This window comes from Tachypleus tridentatus, chromosome 1 (assembly GCF_004210375.1).
Source record: "Tachypleus tridentatus isolate NWPU-2018 chromosome 1, ASM421037v1, whole genome shotgun sequence".
NCBI lineage: Eukaryota > Metazoa > Arthropoda > Merostomata > Xiphosura > Limulidae > Tachypleus > Tachypleus tridentatus.
The window spans coordinates 94182661-94201461 of record NC_134825.1 but is presented as its reverse complement, the minus strand read 5'-3'; the positions used below and the strand labels follow the sequence as shown (position 1 = coordinate 94201461).

At 30.7% G+C, this 18801-nt stretch overlaps 1 protein-coding gene across 5 annotated transcripts in view; it reads right to left on the bottom strand.

The window, feature by feature from the left end:
- Positions 1–18801, bottom strand: part of LOC143255775 (uncharacterized) — a 127098-nt gene that overhangs the window by 107470 nt on the left and 827 nt on the right. The gene's annotated exons all lie outside the window — the stretch shown is intronic.

Below are 18801 nucleotides of genomic sequence, written 5' to 3'. Positions count from 1 at the left end.
ATATAAAACATGCTAATTTTGTTCAAGCATGTCGCTTTTTCAACTGTAAAAGAACTATTAATTTAAATATAAAATCTTTTGAAGCTGTTTTAAACAAACAAGACCAGGGATTGGGGCAACTGGTCACATGTGGCCAACGGATAGTACAGTTGTAGCCAGCTCGAGTATAGGAATCAACTTTCCCATCACTTATTTTTTATTGCAAATTTAGTAATCAGTAACTGCACTGCCCCACGTCATCACTAATGTCGCGTGATTCATCACTGCCCATTTTGTAACGTCAGTCTTAATTTTATGTTTCTTATCGAGTGTGCGTTGTTTTGCATGTGCTTGCAAATATATTTTTATTGTATAACTTTCAAGTTTAAACATATATTTTTTTTAATCCCATAATATGGATAAGTGGATAATTCGAAAACGAAAGAATCCACGTGATGGTGAACAATCAGAAAATAAAGACAATTTAATTGATTCTGGCATTATTGCCGAAAAAAGAATGGCGCGTGACTGGAAAAACATGAGACGATTATTTAACGAAAGTTGGAAGTTGAAATTTGCAGTGATTGAAGCAAATATGCCAATGTGTCTTGTGTAACAAAGTTTTAGGAATAAAAAAGTATACAACCTTAAGAAACACAAACAATTTTCACAACGAATTTGATGTAAAATTTCGAGTTGATAGCAAAAATCGCATGAATGAAATAAGCCGTCTGAAAGCACAACTTCATGAACAAAAGGGAGGCCTAAAAAGAAATCATTCTCTGATGCTGAACTGTTAAAATAAATATTGATTGTGGTAATTGAAACTCTGTTAGAGAATTATGATTCAAAAATAAAAGATGATATTCTTCAAAAGGTAAATAATTTGCAATTAAGTCAAAAAACAATTATCCGCAGAATGCTAGAGTTAGCGAAAGACATAGAAAATCAGTTGCTTGAACAACTAAAAGACTGTTTGTATTTTTCTTTAGCACTAGATGAATCAACAGATACTAGTGATACTACACAGTTGATATTTTGGGTTCGATATATAACTTCAGATCTTCAAGTGAGGGAACAAATGCTTGGCCTTATGTGGATTACGAGATCGAACATGTGGAAAAACATCTTTGAAAAATTTCTTAAAATGTCAAAAATATTCAATCTGGATTTTTAAAATCCAGGTTTCTGTTACAACAGACGGTGCTCTCACCATAACTGGGGCAAAATTAAATTTGTTTCTCCTTTGAAGCAGTATTTAATTGAAAATAATGTGAAGTCCACGCTGCCATCATTCCATTCCATTTTTCATCAGGAAAATTTATGTACTCAGATATCTAAAAGTGATGAATTGAAAAATGTGATAGACATTGCTGTAAAAATTGTGAATTATATTAGAAATGGAAGCTCTCTCATCCATCGACAATTTGTTGAGTCTTTGAAGAAAAGCAGTGACTGTACTTTTGATGATCTTACTGATTTTGCAAATGTAAGATGAGTATGTGGAGGAAAAGTCTTAGAACGATTTACTTCCTTACTTCCTCAAACAAAGGACTATCTTATTAAAAAAGGTAAGACTGAAAATTTCCCTGAAATTGAAACTTTGTCATGGCACTGTGATTTGCACTTTTTGTGCGACATGATGACCCACATGAATAATTTGAATACAAAGCTTCAGGAAATAGGTGAAATAATAAGCGAGCAGCCACATTCTATTAATCAATTTTAATTAAAGCTAAACCTCCTTGTGGAACAATTACAAAAGAATGATTTGATACATTTTGCAAAGTTGAAGAGTTTTCTAGAAAATAATGACTATGATTTCTCTGATGCTAAAGATGATCTTCTACGGATTTACAATGCTAAAATTAGGAGTTTGATTTCCCTCGGTGGGCTCAGCAGATAATCCGATGTGGCTTTGCTGTAAGGAAAACACACATATGTAAACTGGAACAAAGATATATCTCAAAAATTTAAATCACGTTTCTCAGAATTTAAAAAATATTTGAAATTGATGTTTGAATTTTTGCATGATCTATTTCAATTTGACTTGGAAAATTTCAGCAAGGAAATTGCATCTTTTTTGTCTTTGGATAAGTGTGGATTTGAAGACGAGATGCTTACCCTACAAAGTGTAGAATACATAAAAGGTAAAGAAAAATGTTCTATCAGAGAGATGTGGCTCACTATTCTGATAAATGAGTCTTCCAAATTTAAAGATAACAATTTTAAAATTATTTTACATGTTTGGATTCACATGGTTGTGTGAGTTAACATTTTCTATGTCAGATTTTCTCAAATCTAGATACAGATCTCCTCTTACTGACATAAATTTAGAGGCAGAGATAAGATGCTCATTGAGCATAGATATTAAGTTAAATTTCAGGAAACTTGTTGTTGAAAACTCCCATCAACTTTCACATTTTAGGTTAGTTGAAATGCAGTTATTTTGATTAAACTAACATCTTTCTTTTTCTTTTTTTTAATAGTGTGGCCAACATTGCTTTCATTAGCCATAGTTGTGGCCATTATGAAAAATAAGTTGCCCACCCCTGAAACAGACGATAAACAAAAAGTCAAAATACAGGGTGTTCGGAAAGTCACTGTGCAGTTTTGTCTGTTAATAAATATACAAGTGCACAGTGACTTTCCGAACACCCTGTACATTACTAACTAAAACCATTATATTAATTATATGTTGAAGTGACTACCTTGTTGTTTATCTATTGTGAATGCATTAGTTTCACACTTGGATACCATATATCAAAATTAACACTGTGCTTGGATATTTATTTTACTTAGATATATGTTTAGATAAAAGTTTCACAGATACTTTTTCAACATATGTAACATAGACAAATTTATTCACAAGCAGTAGTTTTGTTTATCTTTTTGGTACACATAAATTTGAAACTTCCAAGGCAAAGATTATGTATCTTGAAAGTCTATAAGAGTGATACTTTTACAATAATCACATCCTAACTTAACCCCAAATAAGTATGTTACAATCATCCACATAATTAAAACCAGAAAATGGCAGTTCATTGCAAAGAAACAGGAGTTGATCTCTCTGTCATTTTTTTATATTTGAACTATAGCTCATAAGGTTCTTCTATACATTTTAAATAAAAAGCTAGTAAAACTTACCTCATTCATTATCAAAGCATGCAAGCTTATGTAATAGGAATGTATAATAACAGTAACTTTATATTCATTACAACAGACAGTTTAGATGCTTGATTTATTTTCATTAGAAAACAAATGTACATTTTACTTCAATATTCATATATTTCAACCTAAAAAAACATACTCTCGGACATATCTATAACTTCAAAATAACTGATCCACCACACAATAATATAGAGGAATTTTTTTCAAAACCAAGGTAAATGTTTTACCATTATTTTATAATTGTAGAAAACTTTCATCACATAAATTGTACATATACCAGTACTAAATTTTCCATTGACCAAATCAGGGAAGTGATATTAATTGTTCCAGCAAAACTTGTGTTGAGCTCAAAATTTTTTTATGTAATATTTCTCTCCAATATTCTCAAGTTAGTCATTATCAGTTTTGTATATAGATTACACAGATTCTTTGTGATGTAAATACATTTTCATTTACTGAGAACAAAAAATATCAAAATCACTCAAATTACATACAACATAACTGTGCAACTATTCTGATACAATCAGAATGCATTATTCTATATTACACAAGTTTTCAGTCAGTCAATCAGTGGTGTAGTCAAGTATACACAGGTAAACAGCATTTACCTGCTTCTTTGGGTGGCATTGCACTCACTCACTTCTGGTAAATGGGGCATCCTAAGTTCCTAACAGGCTACCATCTGGCCTGGAGTGATCTTGGATCTATATATACCTTCTGAATACTGGTTAGTTGTAATATTAATTTTACTGTTATCTGCATAATATCTTGAGAGTGAAGCAGTGTTAACACATTCTTAAATGACTGACTTATGGAATGAGTTACCATTGGCATTACTGAAGGCCAGAACTTTGCATAATGTCCATAAAATATCCAGTACACAGAAAGGTGTGTGTGTGTGTGTGTGTGTGTGTGACAGTGACTTTTTCTACTTCTTACAAATTATTGTAGAAAGATATACTAGAACTAACTTCAGAAAGATGGAATCTTGTTTGTTAAAATACTGAACTTATAATGATTTTAATTTTGTTTCCAACCTTCTATAAAGCACAAATGTTTTATCACCTTAACAATGTTTAGTTGTAATTGTTATCAATCACAGAGCAGCGATATGTAAATTTCTACATTATCTATAGTCCAAAATATTTATTTTATAGTAACATCCAATTTTAGTGCATAGACAAGTTGTATTTAAAAGTATAAAGGAATGAAACTGTCAGAACTGGAAATCATACCATCACTAGATCAAATCTCAAAGTTCATTAAATTATTAAATCCCTTGTTACATTTATTAATAAAATAAAGAACTCCATCATACTTGTCACATTTTCCCAAAGAATATTTATATGTACTTGAGTTTCAAAGGCTTAACCATCAAAAGATGCTTTTATTTAATCAGGTCAAGCACTTGTACAGGTTCTAACTAAACCTGGAGGAAGATAATGAGTTGATATGATTAAATACTGTTGGTATACAAACTGTTGTTAAACTGCCACTTTGAGAAATAAATCTATAATACTAGAAAATGTCATTACAGCTCATGTGGACAAGTTTATTAGCCTAGACACCATTCTTGAAAGTTATTCAAACATTGTGATTACTTTCAAATGAAATGGTACTTGGAATTTATCCTCCAGTCCACAGTAAGATAACCAATTACCCAGGTAATTTAATATTATTTCATTGAAGTTTAAAGGATTTTCATTAAAAATATTCAAGTATATTAAAAGTTGATTGCAAGTACCTATAAATTCCAAGTGTTAATTTAATATTCTGTCAAAACTGACAATAGTCTAGATGGATATACATTTTATCATAAAATAGACATGAGGACTCTCCACTTATATCATACTTTTGAATAAAATTCTATAGTCACTCAAAGGAAAAATAAATGTCTGATAAAATTATAACCAGTCTAAAAAAGCCTGATAATGTACATTGTATCATTATTTTAACTTAATACATAGCATTACTTTCTAAGAAAAAGAAATCTTAAAATCATGGTATATATTTATCGCAAATCAAAATTCAAATATTTCAGTTACTATATAAAATAAATGATTACATTTAGTACCTTCCTGAGTAAAAAAGGTTGTGAATAATTAAAGTCTGTATAGTTCTCCCAATAACTCTCAAAGAAAAGCAATGAGTTCAGGGATTTTAAAATGTATCATACTTGAAACTAGGTGATTAACTTGATTCCCTGCAAGTTTTAATTGTATTATTTAGTGGCAAGTAAAATATGTGGTTACTCAAAATTATGATTAAAACAATTAATGTGAAAAAAAAATCAACTAATTGAAATTAGTGTTTCTGATTATTACTATTTTCATTTATGCTAATTATCCAAGTAATACAAATACTTAATCTATTAGTGTAACAACCAAAACAATTAACCAACTAATTGAAATTAATGTCTCTGATTATTCCAGCTGCTAAGATAATCAAAATATTAACATATAACTAGCTACGTGATATGCAAGCATAAGTTTTAACCTCTTATCTTAGCATATAAATCTAAAATTTTGGTTCAATTAATTTTTTTTGCTATTTTAGTACAAACATATAGTCCAGGAAAACAACCAAATTTTCCTTATTCTAGTTACTTTTTGCTTTTGTTCTCTGTTCCAAGTAATATCTATTCTTCTCCAGGAATATTGTGGTCTAACACTTAAGAGATAACTGCAACATTTTCAGCTGGATGAGTGGATGATGTATGTACATTATGGTCAATAAATACTGTGTGAGAAGAACAATCATGTGATGAATCCCTTGCAAGTGAAAATGAAAGCAACTCTTCTTTCTCGGTTCTACATGGTTTTCATTGTTCATTCAAATCCCAAATCTGATGGTACTTGAAATTTATCATCCAGTCCACAGTAAGATGAGAGCTCCCAACTATCCACACATGAGGACTTATTTTGGCTGGTTTAGCTCTAATCCAACACCAGACCACCAATAAAGTGACTTTCAGGTGGCAATAGGATAAAGGATCCCAGCTGAAGGGGTGAACTGTATGTGGTGGACCATCTCTCGTCTAAAACCTGGCTGCATTGGATATTTGTCTTCTGGGCCACAATTGGAGGAGGATTCACACTATCTCCACTGACAGTACACTACCACCTTGCTCTCAAGTGAATGGGATTGATCACACTCAGGAGGATGCATTCATGGTCCAATAACCCAGAAGCTAGGAGTTGGTCAGTGGGAAAGACTCAGATATTCCTCTCAAAGAGGGGAGAACAATTCAGTGGGGAGTCTGGAAGAATAGAACACTGATGAAAGTGTAGAGGGTGATGATAAAACTGTATTTTACGAGCAGCAGGATAGTCTCACTTTATTCAACAAGGATTGCGGTAATGGGCAACTATCCCAACACTGCTTTACTCAAAGTTAGTACAGTCTGGGGCAAACATATGTATGATGCAAACACTGCAAGAACATCTCTAGCAGTCTTCTCTTAGGAGATAAATAGAAATTATGCTCTTTTCATGCTAAAATGACTAACTATTATAGCATGAAAATACAAATGTTTAGTCTAAATAGCTTAAGTCTCTAGCTTTGTGCAAAATTCAAAATAAACCAAACAAACCAAGATTAAGTCTCATAACTCTCTATTTATTATTTTTCATTACACTGACTTTCCAGTCATGCCTCGCTAACGTTACATATCTTGCATTTATACGGTGCATATGCACTCATGTTAATGCTACATTTCCAATGGTATAAAACTGACTTTTAGTCTTCTCTATCTTAGCTGTGTTTTAGTGGACTAATATTTTGTAATATACAGCCACATTTCAATTATCATACATTACATATATGTACACAGATTATTACTTTTTAGAAATAAATTATTAAACTTATTTTGAACTCAGTTGCTGTTGGATATAGGCTGCTGAGCCTTTTAAAATTTCATATGTGGAAGATAGCAAACAAACTTTTTTAAGGTTTTATATACACAATTGAATAATCAAAAAGATACAACTATACTGATACCACAGAATTCCATTATAATTTATTATGCTTAGTAACTATGATATATTTAGGTTTTAAAAAAATCTGAAACTTCGGGCAGGCTACAGACACAACCTATCTTCTTGAAATCTTGATTAGAAAGAATGTGGTAGCCTTTTCACAGATTAAAAGGCTGAGAAAACTCACTGGGGGACATTCTAAGCTGTCGATTGATTATTCACATGCCAGAAATTGAAGTAAGTAAGTATATGAGGGACTGTTTCAAAAAATAGAGATAAATGGGGCCACTGTATTTAATTCAGTACATAAGCTATATCTCAGCAAAATAAAAAGATACGAGGTTCTTATTTTATATTGTTAATATTGGTAATCTGAGTCCCTAATTTGTACAAAACAGACTTAGTATTTTGACATCACAAACAATTTAAAACACTGCTGTATTCAACATATCATGTGACTCACTAAAATCTATATTTCGGTGTGTTCTCTTGACATTTACTTTTAAATTAAGAAATTAACTCATATATAATATTAAAGTTTAAATTATAATCTACAATTAGATTCCAAACTTATTGATATCAAATCCTAAAATAGTAGTTCAATATAATTTTGAATGCAAGTCAACAAATGAGATGTTATTGCCTTTGACCCTGACCCATAGCAAAAGGGGTAATAGTAATCTAATTTTAAAAATTTACCACATCTTTCCTACATCACCTTTTAACTCATTATCCTATTTCAATAATGATAAAAAAAGCCTCAAAAGTGGCTTTATGGAAATTCAGAACTATTATTTCATTTCTTTTTATCTCAATATACAGTAAATTATCAAACTTAATTATGCAAATATCCCTCTTTTCCTAATGTTTTGTCAATTTAATACTTGCAACTATACTCTCATTAGTGATTAATAATAAATCTGAAGTGGCATTCTCTCTAGTTGGTTCTCTGACTGTTTGTTACAGAAAACCCTCCTGGATTACTAAATGAAACCTTTCTCCCTAATTATTTGACTCTATACAACCCCAATCAATATTTCTAAGATCAGTCTCCTAAAAAAAATTATTACTATTTTTAATAGTAACAACCTTAACCTCATTATAAAATTTCTTATTCACTTAATCTTTTCTGATGTGATCTATAATAATTTCCAATTAAAACATTTCTATCTTGAAAAGCCTGATCATAACCAGTATATTTCAACCTCTTGACTGCCATTTTTGTATGTCTTTAGTATTAATAGGATACAATTCATCTATTATTTAAGGAACCAGCCCACTTCCTCTTTCCAAAAAAAATATCACTACTGAATAACTTATAATCAGGAATTTTAAACTACTTCATTTTATCATTGTTTAACCAAATTTCACTAATTACTCATTGTATCACTGTGCCCCATATAAGCTACAGTTATGAATTCATCAATTTTGTTTCTAGTGCTCCTCATATTAAAATGATAGGAACTAACATTATCCTTAAATCTAATATTATACATTAATTTTTAAAGCACAAGCTCACCTATAAAACTATTTTTATAATGCTCTGAAGTTCATTTTCTATTCTTAATATGTTCCTAACTATCCTGTCAACTTGTTTATTCCAAAGTTTACTCACAACTATGCAAGTTTAACATGATATAACATTTTCAGACATGAAGGGACAGACATCAAGACTGTTACACTTATCATTTAAATATTTATTAAGCATTCCCTTTAAATTTACTACATCCATTACAACTGAAGGCAATCAATTCCAATGACTAAACACCCTCTTAGATGTCACTAATGTTTCTGAGCCATTCAACCAGATCCCCTCAATTCTTTAATGTTCATAAAAAATATTTTCAGAGATTTTAACCTGTCCTTCTGTGAAAAAATCTTTCCAATCCAAGATATACATATAATCCTAGTAGCTCTCCTCTGAGCCTTTCCCAGTAATTCAGTGTCTTTCTTAATATAAGGAGCCTAAGACTAAACAACACTCCAAATGAGATCTAACCAGTGATCTATACAATGAAAGTATAACTTCTATAGGCTTGTATTTATTATTTCTGTAAATACAATCTAAAATTCTGTTTGCTTTACAATAACCAACAGCATACTGCTTAAATGTCTTAACGGATTGATCAACCAGAATACCAAGACCTTTTTCTTCCAGAACAATTTTAAGGTTATTCCTATCAAATTATATTTGTAATTCCAGTTATGATAACCTGCATGCAATACCTCACATTTGTAATGATTAAAAGTTTTCTGCCATTTATGAGGTCAACTCACAAAATAATTCCTTTTGTAAAGCAGTAGCATCTTCATAGCCAGCAATCAATACCAAAGACCATAATATCATCTGCAAATTTGAGTAATATATTAATCATTCCTTCCTCTGTGTCACTGATATGAATCAAAAAGAGAAAAGATCTTAACACTAAAGCCCTGAAGCACCTTACTTAATCCAGCTTGACCAAACTCCATTTATAATAACTGTGTACTTTCTTCTACCTGTAGCATTTTTTTAACAAGCCTTTTATGTGACACCTTCTTAAATGCTTTTTTGAAATTTCTGATACATTAAATTAACACCCTTACCCTCATATACATAAGCAGTAACTTCTTCAAAGAATGTTTAAAGGTAAGACAGGAAAGATTTGACACTAATGAAACTGTGTTGCCTATCTAACAAAATGTTAAACTTTATTAAATGATTTTGTAAAGTATCTATTACAAGACATTCAATTTTTTTATTCTAAGGATGTAAGACTAATAAGACTATAATCACTCAAAAATATTTTATCACTTTGCTTCAAAATGGAAGTAATTTTTGTCAATTTCCAACTCTTTTGTTCTTGCCCATTTACTTCCATAACAAAATTAACCTTTTTTTCATTTCTTAAAGACATTATTACTATCTGAAGACTTAAATGTATTTAAAGAAATCCTTACTGTTAATTTTCACATTTCTAACCAACCTTTTTTTTTTGTATAGAAATATTCCTTTTAATTTCAAAGTCCTATTTGACAAACTCTCTCGATTGTCTATAGTCCTCTATGTACTCTGTCTTTGCAGTCAATATACTTAAGCTTTCTAATCATTTTCTTTAATTTTATCCTTTGAATTTTTTGTCAGTGAAACCCAGTATTTTAACTACAGCCATTTTTTTTTCTGTAAGGAATGTGTCTTTCTTGAAAATACAAAAATTTATTTTTCAAAGCTTCCACCTTGTACCCAACTAAACCATGATTACTGGCACCCGGATCTCCACCCTCTCAACTATTTATATATCAAAAGTAACAATAAATCTAAATAGCATTGCTCCTACTAGAGTGCCTAGCCAACTGTTGAGTAAAACTATCCAGAATGGTTGCTAAAATTCTGTCTCCCTCATGCTTTAATTCTAGCATTTCCAAATCTATATGCATAAAATTAAATTCTCCACAAGTATGACTATATTAACAGCTTACAACTTAATCTTACTGTAAAGTTACTCATTTATTTCATCAGTTTTATCTATTGGTGTGTAACAAGTTCCAATTTGAAGTATTTTCATCCTGTACCTGCTAAATGAAATCCAAACAGGTTCAATATATTTTCTATTATCTTTGATATCTTCAACTGCAATAGTATGCATCTCATATTTCATATATAAAACAATTCCACCCCTTCTTTTCAGTACTCTAGCCCTATTAAATAACATATAATATGTATCTAAAAAATATTAATGTTATAAAATTGATTTTATTTATTATACTTCTAGCATTACAATAATAACAATTTTATCTACCATTAAAACTACTTTTGTACATTGTTCCTACTTTTCTCTAGATCTTATTTTTCTACATTAAGTTTATTTTCACCCTCACAATTATCTAGACCTGGTTTAAACCTGACTTCACTACCAAATTAATGGCATTTTCATACAAGTTAGCCACTACTCTATATAGTAAAATAATCCAAAATATTTCCTTTTGCAATTTAACTGATCTCACAAGCCCAAGTAACCAACATGCTCCTTCTTACTTATTAACCTAATCTACCACTTTTAACCCAACAGACCTACTTGTAATCTCATCCCCATAATTAAGTTTTGCCAGTATCCCCGACTTACTTTTGTTATGATCCTTTGCTTTAGATGCCTTTTTCAATTCACTATACTTACAAATTAATTCCTTTGGTCTACCCTTCCCTACATCATCAGTTTCCATGTGTGCAATAAAGCATCCTTCACTTTTTTTTTTTAAGTTATATCCTCTGTTTTATGTTTCTCTAGAGTATAATCTAATTATCTTCTCTTTACTTATTCTACAAGCTATCTTATCCACATAATGTACCAAAAATATCTCAAACAACTGTAACCTTAAGGGTTTTGTTTTCATCTTTTCCTGTTACTTTTTCCCCTTCCATAATTTCTCATATGCACAAGCTAAAGGCTAAAATTCATACTTAACAGAACCTTCTCAATTTATGATTACAATTAAACTTATTACTTTTTGCACTAACAGTACTATTTCTAAATTCCAAAAAGTCATTATGTTACAGGCAAAATCTTAAGTTCCTCTTTAAATCCTGCTGCCATTTCCTGAAAATTAAACTTCTCTTTCTCTATTTTATTTATTCTCCTTAGGATAGACTACAGTATCTCCTCTAATCTATAAACAAACTGTAAATTTTAACACTAACTTCCTTAAAGTAAATGAGTACACAAAACACTCACTCCTAGCACTTTAAAAACTGTGAACCCTTCACACCTACACATCTCTTACTCAATGTAGTCTAAAAGGCGACATGTTTTTTGATTTAGATAATGAGATGGCTCAGTTTTAAACTTTTCTATTTTGTCACAAAAGAAGATATTTGTGACCCTAAGCATTGCATAGGAAATATTTAAATTGATATGCAAGAAGTACATATTAATTCTTTAAAGATAACTAGATATACTGGGGGATTAAAATTAAATAAAGCATCAGTAACAAAAATGTTTTCCTATGGTTTTAAAAAAAGCTAAAAGATCAAACATATGAGCCTTTCTTTTTCATATTTGATATGCTAACAAACAGTGGGCAGGTGCCAGAGGATCAGACATTTGCTGTTGTTGTTCCTACTTTTAAAATGGGTGATAACAGTTGTTCTGGAAATTTTTGAGTAGTTTTGCTTATATAGGGAGAAATATAAAAAAATTGATAAAGGAAGCTTTACAAAATCATTTTGTACCATATATCATAAAAGAAAGCCAACATCGATTCAAACAAAGGAAAAACTAATTCATTAATTTATTAACTTTTTCCCAAAATGTTGCCCGTTATCTCAACAATATAAAAGATGTAAATATGGTATACGTAAAATATTCAGAAAGCTTTATTTAAAGTACTACACAGGAGATAAACTATGAAAACCATGCTATTTGGGATTTGGAAAGGCTATTTAATTAGATTGTAGAGTATTTCGATAAAGGCAACAGTTTGTTAAAAATCATTAATGGTTGATTGGTTGGTTTGATGTTTTATGGCACAAAGCAACTAGGTTTTATATGGAAAAACTTGCTTTCATGTTGCTCACTCCAAGTTGACTGTCAACTGGCATGGAGCTGAGTCTTAAATAGAGGACCATAATCCATGTATGGAACAGGCACAGCAGTGATAGTGCCAGAGCAGACAGATTTAGCCGTGGTGTCAGTGAGTCCGTTCCCAATGTGTCCTGGCATCCAGAAAAACTGGATAGAAGTAGACGTTAAAGAGAAATGGGCCACTTGATTTTGAATATCATCAAAAACTGGGCAAGAACTAACATGAGGCAATTCCAGGGATAGTAGAGAACTAAGCGAGCCGAAATAAATAGTGCAATTTGAGTATTTGTTCTGGTAATTTTGAGGTTAAGAAATAATATTTGATTGCTTTCTTCCTGTTCACATGTGAAGTTAATGTTGGGATGTATAGTGTTAATGTAATTAAAAAATTAAGTGTGTGTTCTGTAGATGCAAATATCACAATCATGTCATCTACATATCTGTACCAGTATAGTGGTAGATGTAACACTGTGTTAATTGCTTGTGTTTCAACATGCATCATGAAAATATTGGCTACAACTGGTGATACTGGGTTGCCCATGTTTAGGCCATTTGTTTGTATACAGTTGTGGTTGTTGAACATGAAGTTTATCTTCATTGTGGTGAATTCTATGAGGGTTGCTGGGAATGTCTATAGATGGGTTAGGATCTCGGATATAGAGTTCCAAGGGTTCAGTGGTTGGAACTTCTGTAAAGAAGGATATAACATCGAAACTGGCCATTAAGGCTTTATGATTGAGTTTATTTAGATTATACTTGAAATTAAAAGAGTCTTTGATGAATAAGCTGGCCGCTGTTACATATTTAGAGAATACCCATGTTATGTATTTACCAAGATTGTAATTAAACAATTCATATGTGGACATTATTGGATGTAATGAGGTTTGGAGATGCCGCATATTTGTGGTGTGCATGAGTCGGTCTTGCGTAGGTAGGAATAAAGTTTTTGAAATTGTGTTGACTTTTTTCATTTTTAGTAGTATTTTGTTTAGTTGCATTTTTGTGTATTGATTTAAATTTTACATGCGAAATTTTTAATAACCTCCAGATAATTATGCTTTTTCAGAATAAACTATATTTTATCTGTTATATTCACTATCAAATCAGAATCTCGGTACTTATTCAGTAGATTTGAACAATCTAGTAACTATAAATGATGCTTTTTTGTTTCTAGAATGACTACAGATAACTTGAAAACACAAACATTCAGTCAAAATAGGTTAAATGTCATAACATTATACATTTATATATATTTATTATTTTGATTATATTGACCTTCCAGCCATTGCTAGCTAACATCACAGAAGTTACAATGATGTGGCACATGTGCACTCATATTACCACATCCAAGAGTATAAAACTGATCTTTACAAAGTGACTTGTCCTGACTGTGTTTTAGTGGACTAGTATTTTGATAGTCACATTTCAGTTATAATACATTACAAATGCATATACATTATTAGTAATTGCAAAGGTTTTTAAACTTATTTTTCTTAAAACATGGAAGAGTAAACAAAGAAGTAAAGCAAACAGTTATCTCTTCTAGTTACAACCTTTGTACTCTGTTGCTGTTTGTTGTATGTTACTAAGCTTTAGGAAGTTTCACGTGGAGGATGTGAAACAAACTTTTTCTTAGGTTTTATATACGCAGTTTAATAACCAAAAAATCATAAATTACTATACTGATACCATAAAATTCTGTTAGTTTAGTAACTAAGCTATATTTGTTTCTTAGAAAGAAAGAAATTACAAAAAGGCTAAAGAATTAACTTACCACCACAGAGGTTTGTCTTGAAAAAAAAGAGAGAACAGCATTATATTTTAAAATGGCTGAGAAAGACACTAACGGGACATCTTGAGCTTTTGATTGGTTATTCACATCTCATATATGGGAGTAAGTGTATATAAGGGATCACTTTCACTGTCTAAAATTGGAAAGAGGTACGAAGAACCACCGTGTTTGATTCAGTACATTAGCAATATCTCAGTAAACAGAAAAGCCAGAAGTTTCTTATTTTATGTTGTTGTTTTTCAATATCAGTAATTTGAGCTTCTAATTCATACAAAGGTATATAGCTTTTGTATTTTAATGTCATAAAAATCTAGTTTGAACCAGTGCTACATTCAACATACCATATGACTAAAAAAAAATCAATGTTTAGGTGTGATTTTAATATTTAATTTTAAATAAAGAAATTGAATAATGTATAATATGAAAATTTAAATTATAATATACAGTTTTATACCAAACGTAATGACAAAAACTTATAAGGTAGTAGTTCAAAACAAAAGCAAAGACAGCATTTAATCTGCAATCCGTATGGATAAAGTTAAAGTGAATGGGAATTTCTGATATGGGTTGTTATGAGCTTAAACATCCATCTTAACTTTGTTTTTAATTCTTATTTAATTTTACATAAAAATGCTTACAAGTAAATTAAATGTGATAAACAGTGTGTCTCCATTGCTGACAGCTACCTCAATAAACACATTCTACTGTTCTGCATGTATGTATCATTCTCAATTATATTATGTACTGTAATTCTATTTGTCTTTGTAATTCTGCAAACCTTTTGTATCTATCATGTCTGAAGGCAAAGTAATCCAAAGCTGACCTCTCTGTTTCAAAAATAGAACAGCCTAATTGGCAGACAACTTCTACCCTGTCATATCTTAAATCTTTGTCTTCCAACTCTTACCATTAGACATAAAATAAGATAAAACATTAGTCCTGTCTATTCTCGTCATAATTTTGAACACTTCAATAAGATTCTCGCTAACTCTGCTTTTCTCAAGATTGAGGAGTAATTTTAGTGATATTAATTGTCCTTATATGACAGATCCCATATCCTAGGAATCTCCTTGGAATCTTTGACAAAAGCTCAATGCTTTTCTCAAACAAAAGAGCCCAAGACTGAACAATATTCTAAAAGAGGTATAATCAAAAGATATATATAAAGAAATAATCTCTTGAATTTTATTCAATATTCCTGTATTTACAACTCAAAATACTATTTGCTTTCTAATGGGTAACAGAACTGCTTAGAAGGCTTAAAAACACTGATTAATTAAAACCACTAAGATCCTTTTCTTTATTAATACAGTTGAGTTTATTTCCATGTTGCAAAACACTAGCATCCCTTTCACAGCCAATTACACCCAAAACTTTATTATCACCAGCAAACTTGAATAAGTGGTTGCCCATTCCATTATCAAAATGATTAATGTAAATAATAAAAAAAAAAAGAGTTAAAGTCCCAGCACAGAACCCTGAAGTACTCCACTTAAAACTCCAATCCAGTTTGATTGAACTCGTACTTATTGCAACCTTTTACCTCCTCTCCTCTAACCAATCCTTAATTCTTTGAATTAACTTACTTTTGCCACCCTTTACTAGTCTTATGCAGCACTTTGTCAGATACCTTCCAAGCATACCAAATCCACATATTTACTTTCATCAACAGTGATATCTTTAAAGAAGGTCAAAAAGATTAACAAGATAAGATTTTCCACACATATAACTATGCTGGCTGACTGATAAAATTGCAAGGTTTGTTAGGTGGCTTTGTAGAATATCTTTAATCAGTTTCTTCAAAGCTTTTACTACCACAGAAGTCAGAGTAAGTGGTATATGATTATTTTTATCAATGTTTATCACCTCCGTTAATTTAAAAGGGTATTTTAAATTTTTCTTCCACTTGACTGCTAGTCAGACTTGCTAAGCATTTCAGTAAAAAGCTTGCTTATACATAATTAGGATGTATAGATCCCAGCCCTGAAAAGAGGCCAGTTAAAACTCATCATAATCATCACCAAATTTTAGTATCAAAATTCTGGTTAATTAATATCAAGAGTTTTAACTATGCAAACATACTATTTGCATCTCTCTTCGACCACATTTACGTCAAAAAAATCTTCAAGTTGATTGAATGGGGTGCTGAACCTCTCACCGCAGTCTTTGATCTCTCTCCAACTCGCAGGCCTCCTTCGCAGCTAGTTCCGATGCTCCTCAAATAGTCACACAAATATGTTACTTTCAGGGTCATCTGTGATCACCACTCCAGACTAATAAATAACTAGCCACTCTAGTTCAGTTCACCAGTCTCGTAATCCATTGACAAATTTACTCTTGCTGCATGTGGGGTGAAGAGAAACAGTAGTTTCTGATCGCCCTTGGTTATTTTTCATTCCCCAAAGGGAAACAAAATAATAAGTTAACCTATACCTATCCAGTATCAACTTCTTCCACTTGACTGTTAGTCAAAGACTTGCTAAATATTTTAGTAAAAAGCTTGCTTATACATAATTAAACATCTTTTAATACTCTTGGAAAATATTACCTGGCCCAGGAGCTTTAACAAATATGGAGCTGCTATCACAGTTCACTAATCTTCAAAACTCAAAAGCATACCACAGTTCTCAAAAGCACTTGCTTGATGAGTTATTTTAACTAAAACAACCAAAACAAATATCTTATCAAAACTAAAAACATCACTAATTGAGCTCTAACTCTGCATTATGGCTGGACTTCAATCACTTGACAAACCTTATCAAATGAAAAAAAAAGCCCAACATTAACACATACAGAATGTTAAATGAATGAAAGTTTCCATTACAGAAAAAGATATGATTTTACAAAATAAGATGACAAAAGGCTATTTAACCCATTAATATTGTCTCTCACTCATAAGAACAAGCAGATAAGAAATTATATTCAAATTAAACGATGTAGCCATGTAACCCTTAATGTAAACAAGTTGGAAAATATGAATCATGCCACCTTTAACTCTTTCTAGCTAAAAAGAAAAATTTCCAAGGCTTTAAGATTTTATTACAGCTTAAATTATTTAAAGTATGACTGTAATAGTATTTCTTTGCACTTTTCTAACATATTGACATTCATCTTTTAGTAAAGACCAAAGCTGCTCACAATATTCCAACTGAGGCCTCACCACAATCTTATACAACATTAGAATAAAGTTCTTATTTTTTAATTTATACAAATTACAATTACAATTGAATCAATTCCTTTTGTTAACAAAGAAATACTTCTTTCATATGATAAGTAATTTATTTCCAAATTAAAAATTCATCTTTCACATGCTGTTTCATTCTTAGAACTATAACTTACAAAGTATTTTTAGATGAAGAATCACTTCTTCCAAGTATTTTGGTATCATTATTAACTTTAGAAATTTTGCTGTGCAAGAACTTTCTACATTGTTAAAGTCCCCACTAGTCACATTTCCACACTTTGAAAAAAATGATCATTTATCATCATCTTTTCATCTTTTCTACTACTAAGAAATGTTCTAGCCACATCTCTTAATTTTATAACAGTATAATGCATCTTATCAAATACCTGATACAAGTGAAATGGAGATTTTCTTATTTGAAAAGTTGAAGTTTTAACAAAAACCTCCACAAATGACAACTTTTTCAAACTGTACTGAGAACTTCATTAAATGACAACTTTTTAAGTGCTTTTTGAACCAACTCACAACCCAAAATTTCAGTATATCACTAATTAAAGTCAAACTGATCAGCCTACAGTTTTAGATTCTCTTCTGTTTTTTTTAAAGGAAATCATGTTGTCAATCCTAATCATCCTGCATTTATTGTTACTCCTTAATATTATAACAAGTAATATATAGCTGAAAGTAAATTTAAAAGTAACTGTAGTTTCAAATAATCACAAAACTAAGTCATCTACAACAGTTCTCTAATTCTAAAATTAAAAAAACATTTCAGTTTTCTGTTCTTTTAACCAAAATATCTACATAGCCTTTTTCAATAAAAATTAAATCACAGTTCTTTTATAAAACAAGTATTACTTAAATTTAAAACTGATAACAAAATGTTAAATTTTGTTTGTCAGATTAAGAAGTGTAACAAGAATGCTGTTACTATCATTGTGTATTCACGTGTGAATTATTCTTATGGTCACAACTTTTAATTTCAGCCCTAACCGGTTTTTTTTTTTTTTCTAATGAGACTAAATGTAATTATAAATTAGTGCAAGTTGTAATGTAAAATGTTTGATTTCTTCTCCAATTAAAAATATCAGAAATATGCAGCTGTAAGCAAGCAATGTAATTTGTAAGTTACGTGTTTTG